We start from the raw sequence: 25,311 nt of genomic DNA, 5'->3' as shown, positions 1-25,311 counted from the left end.
TCTAGTGCAGAGGCGTTTCAAGTAGTGGGCGACTGCCCACGGCCTTGCATCTTTAGGGACCTCGCAAAGACCAACGAGCCTAAATCGATTTGGCTCTCACTTTTGTCGATGCAACAATAGAAACAAGTATGAATTCGGACTTACTTACAGAAAAACAATACATAAGGCTTCAAACTAACTTTTCATCTATTCGTATATATTAGATCGCTAGCATACGCGACAGGCGGCGAGTTTATTTTAAGATTGCAATAATGAATGTGTATAAGTCTTTATCGTTGGGATGAATTGTTTTCGATAAATTTTATTATAATTAGCAATTTTTAAAAAAGGGGCAGAAAAAGGGGGCAGGAAGGACTCGTAAACCTTACTCGCCTTGCTGTGCAGATGGTATGGTCAAAATCAATACTGGATAGTGAAAGTGTAAGTGTAAAGGCTAATATGGAACAGAGGAACAAAAGAGAACTTCTTCAGAAGGGAATTGGGAGGGGAGGGGAGGAGAGTACAATGCTGTGACACTTGAAATGCGTCTTGATCTGTATACTTCAAGAAACTTTTGTTATTAGATTACGCAATTTCTAGTTTCTTACTCCGATTACTCAAAGTATTCAAATGTTCTCGGAGGGAGTGACCGCCCCTCCCTTTAATCCGTCCGTGGTGTCATTCAGTTTTGCTTTTTGCTACTAATTCAAAATGCTTTCCGAAACAAGTTGTCTTCTTGTGACTGCAGGGGGTGGAAGAAACAAACAAACCGTGAAAGGAAGAAAAAAGTGGTTTTGGTCTCTTCCAGTCCAGACCATTCTAACCACTGAGAAGTGAGAATCACATTAAAAGCAGCTAGAACAGATGGTCAGCCCTCTCCCCTCTGCAGCATACTTTTTATTCTCTGTTGCCAAACTTACTGAAGAATATATTGCAATTAATCTAACGCATGTAACGTAAATTGGAAACCGTGGTTGGATTTATATGGGTCTAGTGTATTTGTATTAAACATTTCAAGTCATTACCTGCAATACTTTGTTAGAAATTACCATATTAAAATTTACATGTTTTCAAATGGGAACTTAGAAACATAAGCGAAGAGGTAGAAGATCCCCTTAATAGGTGAATAGAAGGGACCCGAATCCATGACGTCAAGACCCCATTCCTTGAGCTTCGTGGCCTGGGCCAGACTTTTGACATTACTATTGCACTCAGGGGCAGTGGTTAGGGATGGGCACGAGCGAGTTCGAGCGAGTTTTTTTTTTGAAACTTGATTCGACTCGAAACAGACATCTTTTAGCTCGACTCGAGAACTCGACTCGACTCAGGGGACCCAAACCTTTCCAACGCTACCACTTGCGTCCAGCAACTCCATGTCTAACATGTTCGTCCTGACGTAGGAGAATCGACTCCATGCTTTTTTCATAATTATTAGGGATGCACACGAGACGAGTCGAGGCAGGATTTTCCTGACAAAATTCGAGTCGAGACACGGCTCTTCCAATAGAGGAATATACAGTTTTCGAGTCGAGACATCACTTTTACAGCACATTTTCGAGACGAGACAGCCACAAATCTTGTCTCGTGCGCATCCCTAATAATTATTCTCCAAATGGATTTGTATACAAGGTGGTTTGGCAAGTTTAGCAGCAGGTCTAAAATAAGCCTCTTGAGAGTGACTCTTATTTGTTAAAGAATACATAACGATCGCTTTTGGCTGTCTAAGCGGCTTGGTAAAAAAAAAAAAAAAAAAAAAAACAGCGTAGCATAACAACAAAAAGGTGTTTCTCTTATATGTTAAAAATAAAAGCACATAAAGTAAAGTCAAATCTTGGTAAGGTGAGTGTCAAGGGACGCCGAATTCTACTTTGCCCCGGGCAACGAAATTTCTAGCTACGGCTCTGACCTCCAACACATCGGCCTTTCAGAGTCTCATCCCTTACCTACAACAACGTAGTTTGATTAACCTGTTATACAAAACGTTTGGAAAGAACCTGTGAGTCTGACTTATTGATAGCTATGCAATATATTGACAGAGTGCTAGTCTTCAGTTTAGCGACGAAGTTGCCCTTAGGCGAATATCATGTTGCTCTCTACCTTTGTCTGTGCCTTGTAAATCGTAACATTGTGTTTAAAGGCAAACAGAAACAAGGTCAGCTGTTTAGTTGTTTGTAGACGTTTGTGTCTTTTACACAAATACTTTTTGCCAGATTGCTGTTTAAAGCCTTTTTGCATTATACACTATAAAACAACATATCCAGATTCAGAGAAATACACAGAAAGTTTAAAGAAGGGTGAAAAATATCTTTATTATTCAGATGCTTTATTATTATTATTATTATTATTATTATTATTATTATTATTATTATTATTATTATTATTATTATTATTATTATTTTCTTGAGTACAGAGATACAAAGAACAAGAGCTCCGTCACCAATAACATGGAAGCGAAAATGGCTTCGAATTGGATAGAATAGATCAATGTATTTAATTTCGGGGAGAGGCTATAGGGCAGACACGGATCCAGGGAGCGATCGGGGCAATCGCCCCCCTCCCACGGAAGAGGAAGCTTTCTTATTTTATATGTAAATAAAACCCATCCCAAAATTTGGAGCTCTTAAAACTAGCTAAGTAGTAGTATTACAATCCACCCCCACCCCCAGAAGTCCGTTCTGGATCCGCCCCTGCTACAGGGGTACTTTAGGGTTCACTGCTTTTCCTTGCAATCCACGCTCATTGCTGGATAAGTATTATATTTTATTATATTATTTGTCAAATTGAGCGAAATAGTTTTACCACAGCGGCAAATTCAACAATTAGGTTTAGGAAAAACAACTCATTGGTTCAAACACACACAGAAAGACAGAGTCCATTTGTTCGGGATGTTTTTTGAGGTTCGCGGCGTCTCCCAAGAAGAAATCTTGCTAAAACATATGTTGTTTTTAACAAGGAACGTAAATGGGTATCAGGTATATCAGTACTTCAAATGAAAAGCAAAAAGAAAAGAGAGACAAAGATGAGTGTAATTTCCTATACTGTCTTTTTGGCATTGAAGAATACCGTTACTGTTTTACTGATCTACTGTACGCACTTCTGCGTTTTACTAACCAAGCCACAATCATGCTATATATACCATATATCGGCTAGGTCCAATCTGATGCCAATGCGCCTTTTCTTCAAGGAACATTTTTTTTATTATTATTATTACACGCTCAGAAACAAGGATAATCACCCAAAACCTGAGAAGATCTGAAGAATGACCCAGTAACAATAAACTGACAAAGAGAAGGAAAGACAAAAGTGGAAAACTATTGTAATCCAAAGTCGAGGCATTTTTTCTTGCAATAACCGACCCTTCAAGTCGGAGGAAGTTTCTTGAAATAATAGTAATATATTTTTAACTTGCTCCTTATTTTAGCTTACGTAGTAATTTAAGACACAAAGATGTATCGCAATTTGCAATACATTTTTCAATTTACAGTGCAAACATGTAAATGCAATGTTGCATTTCCATGTTTGCACTGCATTGCATTCCCATTTGCACTGCAAACTGCGATGCGATACTCCATTTAAAAAATGCAAGGAGATTCCTGACCAGTTGTTCTTTCAGAAAAAAATGTTCAGGGTGGGGGAAGGGGCACTGCTGGTACTATTCTATTTATTATTGTATTATAGACGTAATATTTTGGTCTCCTCCGGGGGGCACTCTCAGACCTCCGGGAGAGGGGCAGTGACCCAAAAACATATCTGGAAGGAAATACTGTTCCTGACACCAAGATAAGACAAAAGGTAATAACAAACCTGGGCGCACAAAAGCTTAATTTCGGAGTTATAGGCTGCCAAAAATATGAAGAAATGAACTTTAAAGGTCCATAGCTCCAAAACTAGGCGACCTACCGTAGTAGGGTCAAGACCTTATTTAGGAACTAGTACGTGAGCTATCCAAATATCCATGTTTCAGAATTCTGCCATACTTCTGCAACAATTTTTATACAGGTATTTGGTGATTACTTCAAATTATATGCACATAGCCAAAGTTCCTCTCTAAAAATTGTCGCATGTGTACTTTAGATTCTGAAACATTGTATATTTGGATAGCGCACATATTAGTTTCTAAGTGAAGTCTTAACCCGACTACGATAGGTAGGGATGCGCACGAGAGAAGATTTGAGGCTTTCTCGTCTCGAAAATGTGCTGTCTCGACTCGAAAAATGTATTCTTTTTTATTGCAAGAGCTGTGTCTCGACTCGAAATTTGTCAGGAAAATTCTGTCTCGACTCGTCTCGTGCGCATCCCTAACGATAGATCCCATAGTTTTACAGCTATGAACCCTTAAAGCCCCGGATCTAGGATATGATCAAGGGAGCGACTAAATCACAGTTTGCCGCTTTATTCAGTGTAAAGCAGGATTGAAGCTTATTTTATCCAGTGTATACCTGAGTGTCAAGAGGGCTGTAGCTCCCCTTGGATCCGCACCTGTATAATAATAATAATATATATATATATAATATATATATATATAATATATATAATATATATAATATATACAATATATATATATATATATATAACTGTTTCTGAGTAATTAGTTTCTTCAAAACTATTTTTAAAAATATGTGGAGAGTTTTGAGACATTCGAGTCGAATCAAGATTTTTACGAGCCGTCTCGATTCGACTCGAATTTTACAAATTGTGTCTCGACTCGTGCGCATCCCTACTTCTCGGTTCGGTTCGATATTGAATAAGCTGTGAGCCAAGCCGCACAAGTCGTTGACAACCGTAGACCCAGGCAGAACAGATTTAAACATATTTGCCTGGCACGCTATAACTTTTAACAAATTTTGGCCCAAGCACGAACACTTGCTCCTCTGGAACTCAAACCCAGGACCTCGTGAACGATGTCCTTGTTTCCTAGATTTCACGACTACCGAAATCGGCAGTCAACTAGTTTTTAGTATTCAGACGCAAACCGCCTATCTTTCAAGCTTAATTACAGAATTTAATAATAATAATAATAATAATAATAATAATAATAATAATAATAATAATAATAATAATAATAATAATAATAATAATAATAATAATAATAATAAGTTGTAGTGGAAGTAGCAACATTGATAATAATTATATTGTTTATGCAGAATAAGTGAAAAACGAACTTGAAACTACACACAAGATTTGGCTCGACTTGGCTCAACTCGACCCGAAACTCGATCCAAATTCGAGTCGAGTTGGAAGAAATTTTTCGAGTCGAGTTTTCGAGTCGAGCTAAAAGATGTCTGTTTCGAGTCGAATCAAGTTAAAAAAAAAACTCTCTCGAACTCGCTCGTGCCCATCCCTAACCAAGTGTGATTATAAACCAGCCGTTACCCGCGCTATCAAACGTCTTAAATCAGCGATTGTCGGGAGTTACCCTACTTACACTTGAAGTTTGAATTTTAATTACGGCCTTTAGGTATCTACGGCAACAGGCCCCATGTTTTCATTAAAAGCATTTGTTCTGTAGATTAAAATCAAGAATAACTTAATCTATACTCTTACTTACTGTTGTCAATATATATATATATATATATATATATATATATATAGAGAGAGAGAGAGAGAGAGAGAGAATTGTAGGTATATAAAAATCGGATTAATGGGGGTTAAAAGAGTGATTTCGTAACTGCGAAATGGGTGATCGCATCACTACTGACATCTGGTAGCGGTGTTATGTAATACACCCATTAGAAATAACGGTTCGAAACGACAAATTGCATGTTGTGCCGTGGATAAGTCGGTAAGGGGTCTGCTTGTTGAGTAGGCAACTCGAGTTCGAGTCTTGAGTACACCAATACTTTTTCCTTCAAAATACATTTCTATATTTTTTATATATGTTATTAATAATTGCTTTCCTGCATTTTTTGTAAATTATCTTAAATTAGTGAAGGTTCAGTAAAATCAAGAAGGTTAAAATACATATATATGATTGTTTTATCCGTATGTACAGTCCAGAGATGGAGCGGGTCGGGGGGCCGCGGGTCAACAGAACGTGACCCACTGCAACCCCCCACTCTGACTTAACAACGTATTACGACCCACAGACTCATTCTGCTCAGTGCATTGTAGACAGCTTCTGAACACTGGTGAATTTGTCTTCTTTCAAGGCATTGTTTCTTTTCATTTGTTTCTATTGACAAAAGAACTTCAGGCAATTTTAGATATTGATATTTGCAACTGTAATAATAGCAATAGGACTTATTTGAGACGCAGCCTGTGATTTCTTAGAGGAGCTAACTACTGGGAAAAATGTTTCAATCATGTGTAATATATGAATTATTATATAAAAAATTGAATGTAACTATGTGTGCATGATCATCATATCCAAATTGCAAAGTCAAATGAAATGATTTTTGGTATATACTTAGGCCTCAATCTCAACTAGGAAGTTATCATAAATTCGGTATCGATTTCATTATATTACATATTCTAAGAGGGTCCGAATTTTTGCGAAAAATTTAGTATCTCACAAACCGTTCAAGTTGGAGAGCTGATCTTCAGTATATTAATTCTTAATCTAATATAAATAAAATAATGAGTTTGTTTGTGTGTTTGTCTCTCTGTCTGTCCGTGTGCGGCCTGGGAACCAGACGAGTGGACCGAGAGTTTGCAAATTTTTGTCAGGGGTACCTAGCCCAGGCCCCAGATCAAGACGAAGTCGTTTTTTCAAATTTCGAACCAGGGGGTCTCAGGGGGCTTTTACCGGAACCGGCTTGGGAACCAGACAAATAGACCGAGAGTTACCAAATTTTAGTCACAAATACCTTGGTTCACGCTCCAGATCAGAGTTAAACGTTTTTCTCAAAATTCGAACCAGGGGGTCTCAGGGGGGCTTTTATCGGGACTGGTGTCTGATGATTCACTTGTAGAGAATTCATTTATGTCTTTTAATACTAATTTAGATAAAGTAAGTGTAGACATTGCTTCAGACAGCTTTAGTAATTTATATAAACAAATCCCTATTTGTGATGGACAAGATGATTATGTATTATTTCAATTTCCATTGTCAGTTTATAAAATAGCTAGTTTAAAAACCTTCCCTGAAGAAAGCATTCTCACGGCACCTATAGGAAAAGTCATAGCCCATTCAGCCCTGACCCACACAATTGTGCACGTAGAATGAATGACCAATCTTTCCATCTTTCGTAATTATTAAAATAAAACAATACTGTTTTTGTGGAAAACTGAATTTGTGATTTGTAACGTAGCCTGAGTGGAAGATAAAATATTTCCCCAAAAACTAACGCTATGGGACAAGTACTGGTAAAGTACATAAACAATTGGTTTTAAATAACTAAAGAAATATATATATATATATATATATATATATATATATATATGTGTGTGTGTGTGTGTGTGTGTGTAATAAATAAGCTGAAACAGAAGCATTAATACTATCAACTGAGTAAATCGCTCAATAGGCTATTTGAATTATGCAATGAAATAATATATAAAGTTCGTCGGATATAATATGTAAATTTCATTAAGGAAACAGGACATAAAATTTGACTTAAATAATTTTATAAACAATTTGATCACTCCAAAATAGATCCTACCACAAATATAAAAAAATAATAATTGTGTATTCACTGATTATCAGCACAAATATATTCAATATTCTATTAAAGTTATTTTATTTGATAAACTTCAATAATCTTCAATCAACTTAATAGGATAACTTTGAGATAAAAGAGTATTCAATTAGGAAAGTTAACATTTACCAATATTTTTCGCATATCAATACAATATCTTTCATAGCGAATATTACACTTTATACAATAAATATATGGTTTTGTTCCAAAACAAGCTAATAAGGAACCTTCGAAACAACTTTAAACACAATTCATTTATACTCAATACTCACAAGAATTTGACTAATACATACACTATAGCCGTATTCACAAAATTCATAAAAAGCAGAATAGCATTTGCCACTAATAAACTTCAACATATTTTTGGATCAATCACAGAATATAGAATAAATCTTGAGATATTGGAAGAAATTGCTATATAACTCTACTATCCATATAGCAATAACTTGAGCGTTGTTATCACAAAATTTCATACAAAACTTAATTTCCCGTAATAACATATAGATTCTTGCCTTTCACGTTTCTCTTCCAGTTTCGGAATGAAATTGTTACAGAAAACATTTCGTCGATATTTGATAAATAATACTCATGAATTTGTATACATTTCCATGTTTTCACTTCTGACTATGTATAACTTGTAGAAAACTAAAATGAAGACCCAGGGTCAGATACTGAACCTTGAGAATTTGACTGTCCACTTCTCTATCGTAGTCGTAATTATGAACATACGGACGGCTACGGACAAATCACAGCCTAGCGCACGAGTTCCAATTCTATCCACTATCACATGAGTAGTGCTATTTATACTTTAAATTGACTGCCGATTTCCTCACCTTTTTAACTTCAATGAAATCGTTACACACATCCAGCAGTATATTTACAAACAAATGCAACGTATATTTTTTCCTAATTATGAATGTAAAAGTACAATAGTCATCTGTCAAAACAAAAATTAATAATTTAATTATCTATACCCAAGTAATAATAATATTCTAACTACAAAATAAAAATCCCCAAAACTAAAAATTCCCAAAATAAACTACCTAAATACAAACAAGAAGTCCCAAGTCTAAACGTCAAAACGTAATCTATAGTCTTAAAAGTCCAAGTACTAAATACATTCATAAACAAACATATAAATAACTAGAATCCTGAAATAACTATAGAAAACAAATTTTCCATAGATGTGTATAAATAAATGTACAAAAATTCACAAAAGTAAATCCCCACGTTAAGCGGGTTTTCATATCCAGGCTCCTAACTATGAAAACATTTACGATCACTCCAACCCCAATCATTTCACAGATTCAACCTGTTGTATATAAGTTATTAGGACGTAAAATTGAATGTAGTTTATACGAAAAAGATTTTTATGCATTGCAACACCTGTAACGCCCAAATATTCACCACAAACTTATAGTCGTATCGAAATAAACAAAAAAAAATGTGGAGCAGGAAACTACTTTACACAAAAGTCTAAAGAAACTCAGTGAAAACGTACGAACTGGTGGAGCGGTTTGGGTGAATAGTCTATCAATCATAAGTGTATGTGTTCAAACCCTGTAGGTATTATTCAATTTGTTTTTTTTTTCTTTCTTAAAAGTGTGTTCATATTTTCATCAGAGGACTGAGAACATTTCTTTGAATAAATCTTTGGCAACTACTTTTCTCTCAAATTCGATTAGAAAGGAACATTATATGAATTGCAGATCTAAAATCCAAAGCTGAAAACAAAATATTAAGTATGTTCAATATTTCATTATTATCCTTTGATTGGTAATAAAAAACTAATTATAAGCATTGATAATTTTAGAAGATTCTCCCCGGGTAATGGTCAAGATATGAATGAGAGAAAACTGATAAAACATTATTAGTCCACTTTGAGCATGATCGAAAATATGGCCACGAAGGGGGAAATTTATGTCGACAAGGTCTCAAATTCTCGAACAGGTAATGCCCTGAAATCATCACTGTTTGAAAGGTTTCCTTAACAAATACCTAGGTAGAATCAGGGGCGGATCCAGGAGGGATCGGGGCGTTCGCCCCCCCCCAGAAGAGGAAACTTTATATATAAGGTTTCTATTTATATATAAGGTTATATATAAAGGATAACTTTATAACTTTATATAAATACACAGGAAGCTACATAACTTTATAGTTACTTCTTGTTAGTTAGTACGAATAATTACGACTACGATTTTGTTAACATAGTCTGAGTGGGGGGAATAAAATATTCCAACAAAAACTAACGCTATGGGACATGTAGTGGCAAAGTACATACATAATTGGTATTAAAGAACTAAAGAAGTATATATATATATATACCAGCTGAATATACCCGTTCTTCGCATGGGGCCAGTACTTGGAAGTCAACGCTTGTGGAAGTATTACTATTCATTTCGGCGACCGCGAAAACTTTGGATGTGACACTAATATCGATCATTTTGGATTACTTTAAAATGTCTCGGTATCCCCCCTCCCCGCTGACTCCCGGCCGCATACAATTGTAGCTGAATTTGCAAGTCATCGCTAATGAAAGTCTCACCATTGATCTCACCGACTGCGAAAATTATGGAATTGACGCTAATATCGGTCATTCTGGATTATTTTTACATGCCTGAGTATTCCCCCTCTGACTTCCGGCCCGCATACATATATAGCTGAATTTGCAAATCATCGCTAATGGAAGTGTCACCATTGATCTCAGCGGCCGCGAAAACTATGGATTTGACTCTAATATCGGTCGTTTTGGATTATTTTTACATGTCTCGGCATTTCGTGTCCCCTCCCTCCCCGCTGACTCCCGGCCCGCATACAATGGTAGTTGGATTTGCAAATCATCGCTAATGAAAGTGTCAGCATTGATCTCACCGACTGCGAAAATTATGAACCTGACGCTAAAATCGGTCATTTTGGATTATTTTTACATTTCTCAGTATTCCCCGCTGACTCCCGGCTTGCATACAATTGTAGCTGAATTTGCAAATCTTCGCTAATGGAAGTGTCACCATTGATCTCAATGACCGCGAAAACTATGGATAGGACACTAATATCGGTCATTTTAGATTACTTTTAAATTTTTCGGTATCCCCCCTCCCTGCTGACTCCCGGCTCGAATAAGGTGAATTTGGAAGTTAATGTGATCAGAGTTTCACCATTGATTTCAGCGACCGCGAGAACTATTAATTCGACACTAATATCCGAAATTTTCTACTACTTTTACATGTCCCGATAAACGCCCCCCTGAGACCCCCTGGTTCGAATTTTGAGAAAAACGTTTAACTCTGATCTGGAGCGTGAACCAAGGTATTTGTGACTAAAATTTGGTAACTCTCGGTCTATTTGTCTGGTTCCCAAGCCGGTTCCGGTAAAAGCCCCCTGAGACCCCCTGGTTCGAAATTTGAAAAAGCGACTTCGTCTTGATCTGGGGCCTGGGCTAGGTACCCCTGACCAAATTTTGGTAACTCTCGGTCCACTCGTCTGGTTCCCAGGCCGCACACGGACAGACAGACAGACAAACACACAAACAAACTCTTTATCTTATTTATATTAGATAAAGAATTAATATACTGAAAATCAGCTCTCCAACTTGAACGGCTTGTGAGATACTAAATTTTTCGCAAAAATTCGGACCCTCTTAGAATATGTAATATAATGAAATCGATACCGAATTTATGATAATTTCCTAGTTGAGATTGAGGCTTAAGTATATACCAAAAATCATTTCATTTGACTTTGCAATTTGGATATGATGATCATGCACACATAGTTACATTCATTTTTTTATATAATAATTCATATATTACACATGATTGAAACATTTTTCCCAGTAGTTAGCTCCTCTAAGAAATCACAGGCTGCGTCTCAAATAAGTCCTATTGCTATTATTACAGTTGCAAATATCAATATCTAAAATTGCCTGAAGTTCTTTTGTCAATAGAAACAAATGAAAAGAAAAAGGATGCCTTGAAAGTAGACAAATTCACCAGTGTTCAGAAGCTGTCTACAATGCACTGAGCAGAATGAGTTTGTGGGTCGTAATACGTTGTTAAGTCAGAGTGGGGGGTTGCAGTGGGTCACGTTCTGTTGACCCGCGGCCCCCCGACCCGCTCCATCTCTGGACTGTACATACGGATAAAACAATCATATATATGTATTTTAACCTTCTTGATTTTACTGAACCTTCACTAATTTAAGATAATTTACAAAAAATGCAGGAAAGCAATTATTAATAACATACATAAAAAATATAGAAATTTATTTTGAAGGAAAAAGTATTGGTGTACTCAAGACTCGAACTCGAGTTGCCTACTCAATAAGCAGACCCCTTACCGACTTATCCACGGCACAACATGCACCGCTACCAGATGTCAGTAGTGATGCGATCACCCATTTCGCAGTTACGAAATCACTCTTTTAACCCTCATTAATCCGATTTTTATATACCTACAATTCTCTCTCTCTCTCTCTCTATATATATATATATATATATATATTGACAACAGTAAGTAAGAGTATAGATTAAGTTATTCTTGATTTTAATCTACAGAACAAATGCTTTTAATGAAAACATGGGGCCTGTTGCCGTAGATAGCTAAAGGCCGTAAATAAAATTCAAACTTCAAGTGTAAGTGGGGTAACTCCCGACAATGGCTGGTTTAAGATGTTTGATAGCGACGGGAATGGCTGGTTTATAAACACATTTGCTATAGCGTGTGTAGGTAAGTGGTTACAGCGTCTGACAGTTATGCTAAGGGTCCGGGGTTCGAGTCTCGGCCTGGATGGAGTTACTTTTTTTCAAAGATTTAAACACTATAAATGATGTTCGCATTTGATGGTGAATGAGATTTATCCTATGAAGGGAGAAAAACCAGGACGGATACAGGGGGCAGGAGGAAAGACGGACACTGTTTATCCTTAAATGTTAAAATTTAATTTATTCCCATGTCTTTTGCTCTTTCCTTTCCCTCTTTCCTTCTTTTCTCATTTTGTTTAGCTTTCCATACTTTTTCGGTCTCTGCATGATGCGTATTATTCTTTTCGTTTCCTTTGCATTAATTCCTATCTCTTTGATTCTAAAGTGAATGGGTTTTCTGCATATTTATCTCGTGGTTGTTTCTCTAAGTGATGCTCTCAGATAGTAATACTTTTTCCTCCAAATGAAGGAATATCCTGGCATGTTATGTTTTCGGGCTCGTGTTTGCTGTCATGTTGGTTGTCCAGCTATCAGACATCGAGTGAAACTATTCTGATACTGGAAAAAGCTATCATATCTTATGTATCCAACCTCCAGTTTCTACTGTCGCTGACTGTACAAGTACATGACAAAGAAAACATACCCAATGTTCACACAGAGAAAGCCTACTTTTATCAAAATGCGCCTCACCTCATAGGCCTACATCACGAAAGTAGCAACGAAAACTAAAAGGACTAAATTAACTAAATTAACCTGGCCCTAGCTGATATTCCACAAGAGTTTGTACCCAAAAAAAAGAAAGAAAGTAAAAAGAAGAAAAGCGATCGAAGGAAAGATTTAGCAACTGGGCCTACAACATACCAATGTCTCTCTCTCTTTTTTTGTCTTTCTTTATGAACGGCGCTAGCTTAAACTTGGCCAAAAATTTTTTTTAAAAATAAAATATACGGTTCCTTCGAAATTTCAGAGTTTCTTATGCCTTAAATAAGGCCAGTGTCTACTTTTTTAACCCATTTAACATAAGTAATAGTATTGTACGAAATTTTAACCATTTATTTTTATCTTTTGCGAATTATTACTATTTTGAAAATAAATTTATTAGAAATCGCAACATCAATGTTTCGGATGTCCTTAGATCGTCATCAGTAATTACAGTAAATTGGGGACGAAATTTTGAATAGCCTGTTTATGCAATATTCGTGTATTGTAATAAAATCTGGTAATATGGCAGTAGAATACAGAAGGATATTTTTTGTTTTTTTGTTAGAATAGAAGTGCTTGAAATTGAGACCACGCAATTTGATTAACTTCGTTTCTTCGCCTTTGCGTTGTGATCTCAATAAATAATCCGTTATTTTATGAGCCATAGGTAGCAGCAAAATCGAAGTATGTTTTAACAAATATTCGCTTTGATATTTTAAAGATCAAGTAAATGTTCTCTTACCATTAAAAGGGTAAAGTGTTGCTATCTTTAAATAGCAGTAATAATTATAGTCACCTTGTACCAATACCTTTAATCACGTATACTAGTTTTGTTTTCCAATCACACATCACTTTTGAAGTAATTGCTGGAATTACTGGTGAATGCTCAACATAAAATTAATTGTATATTGATTGCAAAATTCTAAATTTAACGCATTAAACTATACTTATCTAAAGTTGCATAGATCTTTCCGCGATCTGCCGCTTTTTTCCAAGGAATTGCTGTAGTTTTTAATATATTTTTATTGTATACATTTTTTTCTTTTCCTTCTGACATCCTTCTACCACCAACAGATTACATCTGTTGCACATAAGAATTTAAAAGTACTTTGAAACCAATTTTGCAGTTCAGAAAGAAGTCTTGTATCACCTTTTACTTGATTTTGTAAATGAGAACGAGAGTTGACCGTAGTAGCCGTGCGCTTTGAAGTGTCAGGTCGCTGACTTCAATGTTCCAGGTTCGATTCTCACTGGAGCATGGTTGTTTGTGGATTTTAGAAACTTAACAGCTAATAGCATCGTACCCAGCCAAAGTCGAGAGCTACTAAAATCAGGGTAAAAAAAAAACACCTGCGCCCATATCGGTTTTCTCGGATTTAATTTATTTTTCAAAATATCTAAATGTCTGTGGGTAAAAGTGTTAAAATATGATTTATATTTCAAGATTCTCATTGTCACAATTTGCAACACAGGGGGCGCAGTGGCTCAGTGGCAGAGCGTTCACCTCCGCTGCTTGGGGTCCCTGGTTAGATTCTAGCTCGCGCCATGTGGACTTTGTGAAGGACAATCACCGTGCTCGTGTGTTTTCTCGGGGTTTTCCCGTTTTCTCCCACTTTCTTCATTCCACCAGTTCATTCATTTCTCATCATCACAGACTCCTTTAGAACACAAACCATAACCATGGGACGTAAAACTCAAAGACTTCATTTATTTCAAATACAAGCATAATCTATACATTAATTTGTATAATTATCTCAATTAATTCCATAATTGTCTCAAGCTGAGTTTTTAAAAATTCATTCCGTACTTTACAAAGGTCCTAGAAAAGACTTAATTAGTATATATTGAATGATGTAGTATGTCTAAAAGTCCAAATTTTGTAAAAATCACTTTCAATGTGATCCGCTTAGTTGTATGACTAATATACTCATCAAAAGCTCAATAATCAGGTGGTTTTTTTCAGTCGTTTCCAACCCGAAAAAACTCTCTCTTTTTTGGCTGAGCTGGGCCCACATGGGCAAACTCTGACGAAAATACAGAGTTTTACCAAGAACAAGCGAATTCCAAAGTAAAGTTATAAGTTTTTGTAGTATGTTACCAGTAAAAAAACGTACCAAAGTATAACATATTTCGTTTCTAAAATTAATATTGTTAAACATTGTAAGGAATACTTCTATTTGTTTGTCGTCTTTATAGAGAATTAACGTGTCGTCTACATAACGATAGTATGTAAACAACTTTTCAATTTAGATGTAGTTACACTTGATAAGATAATTATTGCATATTTTACACAGCATCAGGCACGTAGCCAAGGGTAGGGCTCCGGACCCCCCCCCCCCTTTCCAGACCATAATTTAAAAAATAAGGAAGGATGAAACAAAATGAAATTAGAAAAAGAAGGATCGCGTTAAAAATTAAAAAAAAATAAAAAAACAGGATGAGGATGCTTTTGGTTACTCTTTCTTATAAGGAGATTTGTATTACTTGCAATACATGGTGGCGAGGTAAGCGAGATATCCTGGAAGAGTTAGGGAATTTGAAATTTCTAGAAGAGTTACGGAATTCTCAGAATTTCTAGAAAAGTTACGGAATTCTCAGAATTTCTGCTACTAGTGAGGGAGATTTCAAGCTTCCAAAAGTATAGTACCATTGTCTAACAGAGTGGACACTTTTTTAAAATCATTTTTTGACATCGCATCCTTGCAGTATCTAACATGTTATTTCAAAAACAATTTTCTACTGCTTCTTTAACCTATCATTTGGAAAAGACAGTAGTTGACGGAATAATAAAAAGAAAAATTTTTGTAGAAAGAAAGTTCTGTTAACAACTGATTCAACAGAGAATGGAACGCAGATATTGTAAAATATTTTACAAGACATTATTGAGTATGTATGTACTTTTTATAATAGTGAATATACAGATGGTGATAAGTAAAATGGAAACACCTGAACAAAATTGCAACTTACCAGATTAATATGGTGTCGGGCCACCTTTCGCCCTCAGAACAGCCTTGATGCGACGTGGGATGGAGGCATAGAGGTCGTGAATGGTAGCAAGTGGAGTTTTACACCATTCCTGGTGCAGGGCATCGGCCAGTTCCGTGAGAGAGGATGGAGGTGAAAATCGTCGCCGGAGTCGTGTTTCCAAGACAGACCACAGATGGTCAATTATGTTGAGATCTGAGGATTGGGCGGGCCAGGGGAGGTGTTGAACTTCATCCCGATGTTCCTCAAACCAAGCTGCAACAACAGCAGCTGTGTGAATGAGTGCATTATCATCCTGGAAGATGGCCTCATTGTCCGGGAACAACATCCGGACCATAGAATGCAAGTGGTCTCCTAAAATTGCGACATAATCGTTGGCAGTGATTCGTCCGCTAAGTGTGACCACAGGACCCAATGAAAACCATGATATGGCGGCCCACAGCATCACCGAGCCGCCGCCATATTTCAGAGTTGGGCGGAGACACTGCAGATCATAAGCTTCTTTAGGCGTTCTCCACACATAAACACGGCCCGTGGTTGGGAATAGGGTGAAGGATGACTCATCCGACCATATCACACGTTTCCAGTCCTCAACGGTCCAAGTTGCATGGTCGTGGCACCATTTGCGGCGTGCGAAAGCGTTATGGTCCCTGATGAGCGGTTTGGCCAATGCAACACGACCCCGTAAATTCATGTCATGTAATTCGCGGCGGACTGTGATTGTCGAAACAGAGTGGGGGAGGTGCTGATTGAGTTCCTCCGTCACTTTCTCCGCAGTGGATGACGGTTCTGCGTGACAATGCGCTTTAAAACCCGGCGTGAACTGTCACTCATGATTTTCTTCCGCCCACTGTTCCGCTTCCCTGATGTGGTTTTCCCGTGTGTTGTGTAGGCCGTCATCACCTTCGACATTGTCCTACGTGACACACCTAACACAGTAGCCACTGCCGTCACACTCACTCCACATAACCGCGTACCAACAATTTGCCCCCTTTGAAAATCTGAGAGGTCTTCCATTTTACACTATCTTCGTCTGCAACAGCCACTGGACACTGCTGTTCCACTGCGCCTGACGTAGTATGGAAACCGATCTAACGCACCACCACCACCAGCGGGCGCCACGACAGCACTGCCAACCCGTACATCTGACGTGTTGCCAACTACAGGTGTTTCCATTTTTCTGATGACCATCTGTACGTATACTTTTTATAATAGTTGAGGTCATAATGAAAGGGAAATTGTTATATTTGAATGAACAGAGGAAGGACGTAAATATTGTATTTTTTTATTGTTTTACTCGAGATTTCTTCATAGTTTCTTATTAAAATACTAATCAACATATCCTAATTTGATTGTCCTAACAAACCAATATATGTTGATAGTAAAGTAGTTGAGATTGATCAAGCACCTTGGCATTCAGAATTTAATGTTACCCCCCCCCCCTTACGTAACGAAATCCTGGCTAAACGAACCAATATATATTTCAGTATTTTAAAATAGTTTAGAATGATCGAGCCCCTGGTGTGATGACCACAGTACTTCATGTCACGGACCGCCCCCCTTCACGAAATAATGGCTAAGTGCCTGACAGCATTGTTATTTCGTGATTTTATTTCTTTATGTAAATATGTACTGTATCCTTTATATTTTGCTAAACATATCTAAACTCATTCCTTTTGGATATATATATTACAGGCATCGTTTCCAGAAACCTTAAAACCTCAAGGACCAACCCTGTTCTATACTGGCGAGTCCAAAATGCTGTGGAAAGGAAATGGAGAAACAGCTGAGATATAGAAGAGACCTCCCTGCTGCTCTTATATATTTATTACGTTAAGAATTTATTATACCCAACTTGGTTTCGACAGTTTCTGGGACGTTGACACGTGACAAAGAAATATTAAACGCAGCGTACTGAAGGAACCATATAAAACACTAAAAATTATAATGAAAACAACTGTAAGAATAATAATTAAACAATAGCAGTAAACTAGTTTTTGTATCACTTGAATTATGTTCCTGTGTATCAAGTATTTTTAGCAGTTCATTTTAAAATAATAATATTTATTTATTATTTAATAAGATTATATAATGTAGCAGCAAAAATTGTGAACAATAATGTTAAAACATCAAATTTGCATTATCAGCCCCCCCCCCAATCCAACAAAGCAGTCTGATCCTTGGTTGTTCTTGAAATTTTTCGCGTAGCTTCCGGATCTGCTTTATTCAATTTGGGATGCTTTAATCGGTGTGAGTCCACACGCGCAAACTGAAGTATTCTTTCTTCATTCCTAATCCACAGCTTGAAGAAGAATATGTGGCATTTTGCCCCAACTAAAAGAAAATAACAGCTGAGCAAAGAATATAAGTTTTATTAAAAACTAAAAGCTTAAATTTTAATGAAAGGTATTTGCATTGCTCAGCTGTTATGTTGTTTTATTTGGGTTGATAAAAGCAGAGCGTTGATGTCGAAAATATCATCGATGGCATTTTTAAGTATTTTCATTATTTTCATCAGAAAACTTGTAACTTAAACATCCTTCAGGGAAGATTGAACGTCCAAAAGGTACTACAATATTTGCCCACAGTTACGAGGACTTTGTATATTTGTGGCAGCATAGAAAGCATCACTAAGGGAAAAGGAAGTCTCAGTTCTGTATGACATCCAATCTTAGGAAAAAAAAAAAAAATACGATTGTTCGTTCACTAAAGGTGAGATGCTTTCCGAAGGTGAGTATCATTTATAAAGTCATCGCTAAAAAGTAGCAGGGTACAAATACTGAAGATCTGACTTCGCCTTTGAATTTCTATTGAAATCTAGGCTTAAAGGTGATGCATCACATGACCCTTGTTTCCATTAAGTTTTTTTTTTAATAGATTAAACCAATATTTCTACTTGTGAAATGGGCAACCGACTCACGTTACGACAGTTTTCCCGCGCCCACCTAAGTTTTATACAGAACCATCACTTTTTTTAGCATATTTACGTTAATCAGAGTGATTGCGACTTTTAATGTTGACTGGAAAATGCTTAGATTACAACCTATAATAGCAAATGTTTTTAAGTGTTGTAATCTAGATACTGACTGAGTCACCTTGTGTTTATCAATGAAACAGGTACCGTACAAAATGAAATGAAATCTTTGAGTTTTACGTTACACAGTTATGCTGGCTAGGTTAAAGAAGACGGCGATGATGATAAATGAATGAAATGGTAGAATGAAGAAAGTGGGAGGAAATGGGAGAAAACCGAGGAAACCCACGCACACGGTGTTTGTCCACCACAAAGTTCACTTGGCGCGAGCTGGAGTCGAACCAGGGACCCCATGCACCAGAGGTGAACGCTCTACCACTGAGCCATTGCAGCTCCATGTAATAGGCACAGTCAGAAACAATATTAACTTAAGTATAGGCTGAAAGTATATTAAATTGTAGCTCCGGAATGACAGATTCTCCATTTTTTAATCAGGAGGCGCGTCCTTCCAGTAGGACGAATGGCCGTACTTTATTATTAATATAAAATGTATTCAAACATTTCAAATCAAATAAATATTGGTGTTTGAAATAAGGTCTCGCAGAGATAGGAATACAAAGTAGAAACTGGATGCAATTAGCTAAGGATAGAAGTCAGTGGAGAGCTTTTGTGAACGCGGCACTGAACCTCCGGGTTCCATAGGCCATAGAGTTAGTTAGTTAGTTAGTTTAAAATAAGGAAGAATACAAGGAGCAATAAGGAACAAAGTACAATATATATTCATATATGATACGATACAAGGTAAGTCAGAGTTAGAGCTACCCTGATTACTGTATTCTGAAGTGAAAGAGGTATAATTGTAGATGGGTTTAGGTGGATGCGGGAAATTTCTAGCAGTATAATGTGTTCTGTAGGCTATTTTGGAAGCAGCCCTGTTGGATTTGTCTGAAAATAATCTTAAATGGAAAAAGGAGCTCACCGCATTTTGTGCTAGTATTTCATGAGAACTTCATTCAAAATGTGAGTTTTTCATTATTTCTGTTTATGTAACCAGTTTCATATTGTTCCTAATTTCAGTATCATTTATAAAGTCATCGCTGGAAAGTAGCAGGGTACAAATACTGAAAATCTGACTTCGCCTTTGAATTTCTATTGAAATCTAGGCTTAAAGGTGATGCATCACATGACCCTTGTTTCCATTTTTTTTAATAGATTAAACCAGTATTTCTACTTGTGAAATGGGCAACAGACTCACATTACGAAATCCCGCCAAGTGAACTTTGTGGTGGACAAACACCGTGTGCGTGGGTTTTCTCGGGGTTCTCCCGTTTCCTCCCACTTTCTTCATTCCACCATTTCATTCATTACTCATTATCACCGTCTCCTTTAGCCTAACCGGCATAACCGTGGGACGTAAAACTCAAAATTTCATTTCATTTCATTTCACATTACGAAAGTTTTCCCGCACCCACCTAAGTTTTATACAGAAGCATCCTTTTTTTTTTAGCACATTTACGTTAATCAGAGTGATTGCGACTTTTAATGTTGACTGGAAAGTGCTTAGATTACAACCTATAATAGCAAATGTTTTTAAGTGTTGTAATCTAGATACTGACTGAGTCACCTTGTGTTTATCAATGAAACAGGTACCGTCCAAAATGAAATGAAATCTTTGAGTTTTACGTTCCACGGTTATGCTGGCTAGGCTAAAGAAGACGGCGATGATGATAAATGAATGAAATGGTAGAATGAATGAATGAAAGTGGGAGGAAATGGGAGAACCTCGAGGAAACACACGCACACGGTGTTTGTCCACCACAAAGTTCACTTGGCGCGAGCTGGAGTCGAACCAGGGACCCCATGCTCCTGAGCCACTGCAGCTCCATGTAATAGGCACAGTCAGAAACAATATTAACTTAAGTATAGGCTGAAGGTATATGAAATTATAGCTCCAACCTATACTTAATATTGTTTCTGACTGTACATGTACCCATGAAATTAGGAACTTTAGTACCCATGAAAAATATTTGTACCTAAGAAGTCACAGGTACATTGTACCTGCTACCTCTTGGGTACCATGTACACTTATGTCCAAAATTGTTGTCGCATGTCTTTAGAAATTACATAAATAGAAATAACTCTCTTTCTTGTGATAGAAAATGTCACATTTCTTCTTGGAAATAAGCAGAAAAACAAAACACATATTTCCAAAAAATATTTCAGTAAAAAATTAAGAAATAAGCAAGTTATAATTAAAAAAAGAAATCTCCGAAACTTTCATCGAAAAATTCTAAGTTCCATTTTCGTAAACGTGGCAAACGCGCAGCGAAATTTACAAAGAGGGAGGGAATTTTATGCTTTGTTAGAAATACAACGTAAATCTGTCATAAGGTTAGTTACTATACATGTGGCACAGCTCTAACAATCATTGCTATTAAGCATTTTACATGTAAACAAAAGACTAAATAGAAATAAGCTTCAAAATGTGCGAAGCGATCAGGCATTTTGTGTTAGTGGTTTCGTTACATGTATCTGCCAAGGTGCAGCCCTTACCGTGCCTTCGTAGAGTAGTCGGTTAAAGCTTCTTCTTTACATACTTTATTTTTCCACGATCATCACTTCGAATCCCATACCCTATAGAAACTTTTTTTTTTTTTTTTTAAAGAAAAGCTTGATTCTGTGAATTCCTTAAGGAACAATGTTTTGCTCTAATAATGCTCGTTAGTATTATTCTCTTCATTCTAGTTTATTTGAATATTTCCAAATAATTTAAAATTATGTCTTTAAAAACATTAAAACTGTCAAGAATTTTATAAAAAGTGGAAGCTTCATTTATAATCATTTTCATAACCGAAATGAGAAACTTACAAATAGTGGAATTTTAATTAACATATGACTAAAATTTCATAAAACAGTAATTAAATAAAACATTTACTCCGCATAGTTTCTGCAAGTAATATGCAGGTAATAGACAGAAATAATGAACGTAAACTATTAGATGTCGATTAAAAATTAGTAGGGATAGTTCTAAAGCCAAGTAGAAAATTCTCTCTGTTTCATGAAAATAATGAACATTTTACAAAAATAATGGTATTTTTGCTATATCGAAAATTTGTTTAGTAAATAAATAAATAAATAAAATACAATTATATAATTCAACCACTCTTACTCGATAGCTTGAAGAGAAACTGTGTCGGCCGCGATCCTTCGGTTTTCTTCGTAGCACACGAAGGGACACCAAGTTGATCCGAACCAAGGGAAAGGGTGTAGAAAGAAATAGTGGCACGCTACAGAACGGCATGATATGTGTGATTGATCACGACAGTGACACGGACGGATCATGGCAGGGGAATGACATGGGCATGATACACTTTGTGTGAATTGATCTTTAACTGAAAACTGGCACACTCAGTGCACGAGGGAGTCAAGTTCACTTTTGATATTTTAGACATGTTTTATCTTTAAGATCTCTACTAGAATCTCCTTTCAGAGCGCATAAGGTTCAAAGATTCATGTTCAGAAATTGTTAAAAATGCAAAGTATGTCTGTAATAATGTTAGTTACTATACATATGGAATAGCTCTAATAATGATATTAAGAATTTTACACGTAAACAAAGGAATAAATAGAAATAAGCTACAGAATATGCGAAAAGATCATGCATTTTGTGTTAGTGGCTTTCTTATATGCGTCTGCAAAGTAGTCCGCTCTTAGCTTACCTTTGCAGAATAGTTATTTAGCGCTTGCTCTTTATACTTTATTTTTCCATAACCATCAGTACAAATCACATACCCTACAGTCTTTTTTTTTCTTTCTTTTTTTTTTAAGAAACACTTGTTCTCTCTATGCGTTATAGTGTTTTCCAACAAGTAGTAGGGTGATTTGTTAAAGCATGATTTAGTGCCCCCCATTTTTTTCGATGATCATTAGTTCCAGCTTCGTACCTACAGTATTTTTAAAATTTTGTTCGCGAGATTTCGTTATACAGCTCTCTTCTATTAATAAAAGGCGTTTGATATTATTATTCTTATGTTAGTAATTTAAATATGGGCAAACAATTAAAATTTTTGCCTTTAAACGTGTTAAAATTATCAAGAGTTTTACAAAAAGTCGCAGCTTCGTTGCCATAACGCAAAAATGAAACTTTAATAAAACTTAATCAACATATCATTAATTTTAATAAAACAATACTTTCGTTTTTTTATCACGAAGGGGCTAAACCATGGCTATACAAAGGATGGCCAAGAATTTCGCATGTGGGTCATACTCCTTTATTGGGACAAGTGTCATCTTACTTTTCAAAAGGAGTTTATAAACAAAATTTAATCTGCCTATTTTAAGAGTTTCGGAAGATACTATATTTTTATCACAAATTTGGAGACGATTTCTCCCTTAGGATACCGATTCTAATGAAAGCAATATGATAAAAAAGAAAACTGATTCGACTATCTTCGAAGCCATTATCCGTGATGAAAGTGATGAGTACAAACTATTTCTCCCGGGGGAGAATTTCAATACACAGGGTAAAAGTAGCACTGCAAAAGTACTGGTTTCTTCGGAAGTTTGGGCGAGGGTGGTAAGAATTTTATTGGTCCCAGGAGAAAATGTGGCCCTGTGCTACCCCCTGAAATCATCAGTACGTGGTAATGAGGCAATCAACATCAACTTAATTTTTACAAATTGCCATTTCTCCTTTTAGAAGCCAAGCTATCCTAAACGCTGGAATAAGTCTTCACTTACTTCATTGACGAATTTATATCAGTAGATTCAAGTCCCTAATGACGGACTTGCAGGATACACTATTTTATCATGTATTGTGAATCTCCTTTCGCTTTAGGATATATATTTTGGCGACAGTGAGGTGGAGAAATCACGACTCTAGCCAAATGATTTGGCGTGGGAGACCTGGGTTCGATTCCCGGAGGGAGCTCATGTGGTTCGGATTCCACATTAATCAGTAGATCGCGTCTCATATAGCCTCGCTGTTGAAAGGGACTTTAAACTCAAAATCAACTCAACTCTAGCCAAGTGATTCTGATTTTCAAAAATTCGTTTTACATAGTTCAGCGTTTACCTGTGATCAGGAGACAGAAAACTTCGATTCATATTTATATGTTGAGAAAGTATTATATAAATTACCTTTATACATTTTCCTGTAGATGCTGAATATTCGAAAACTCGATTACACCGAACCATTTATTTTAGTGAGGAGTTTATATATCAAACTTCATCTATATAACATGAGGGACTTTGGAGATACTTTATTTATAAATTAAATTTTAAAATTCCATTTTCCCCCTAGGATGCAAATTTTAACAAAACATTGACAAGACGACAGTGCTAATTATGTTCAGAAAACCATTTAAATAAACTAAAAAATGAAGCAACCACTTCTTTTCGTATAATTTCTTTATATGTGTTATCGAGATGTATTTATTAACTAGCAATCGTGGAGCAATCAATTAGTGTGCTCTCCCTAAATGTTCACGTTTGGTGATGATCAGCAGTTCAAATCCGGCATACTAGTTTTTTTTTTTTATTATTATTTATTATTATGTTCACATTTTGTTAGTGATATTTTGTTAAACAACTTTCTTTTAATCCAGCGTGGGAGGCCCGCGTTCGATTCCCTTTGGGAGCTCATGTGGTTCGGATTTCACGTTAATCAGTAGGTCCACGTCTTATATGGTCTCGCTGCTGAACGGGACGTTAAACTCAACTCAACAATCTCTTTTAATCCAAAAAATATTTCTCAATATTACTAATTTAATGCTATTCAATTTGAATATATGTATAAAGTATAATTCAAACTTCTATATTTATAAAATATTACAATTATCAAGATTTCAATAAAAAGAAGGAACTTGATTGTCACAACCTGAAAATGAAACTTTAATAAATGTTTAGTCAACATACCCGCAACTTTAATAAAACATTACTTTCCTATTTATTATGCAGCATGTAGTGCTAACTATATTTGTTGTATAATTTTGCAATACAAATTAATTTAAATATTCTAGAAAAAGTAACTACATTTGTTAATTCCTTTTGTACACAATGCTGTGATAAATCGTTACATTACTACATAAAGAAGTATGAAAGTATCAAAATTATTTTATCGAAAATTTCTTCTAATTCAATGCAGAATATTTTAAAATCATCATTCAATGTTTTGTTGCATAAAAATGACCATAATAGGATTGCTTTTTTTGTTTACTCTACATATGCACTGCAAGTTATATGTAAATGTAGTTGAAATAATTAATATAATATAAAAAATATATATCAATTGGCGATTTAAAAAAGTGTTGGTCAATATGAAGATCTACAAGTATCATTTT

The sequence above is a fragment of the Thermobia domestica genome, chromosome 17 (genome assembly GCF_964235325.1).
Source record: "Thermobia domestica chromosome 17, izTheDome1.hap1.1, whole genome shotgun sequence".
In the NCBI taxonomy this organism is placed as follows: domain Eukaryota; kingdom Metazoa; phylum Arthropoda; class Insecta; order Zygentoma; family Lepismatidae; genus Thermobia; species Thermobia domestica.
Note: the sequence above shows the minus strand (reverse complement) of the source record.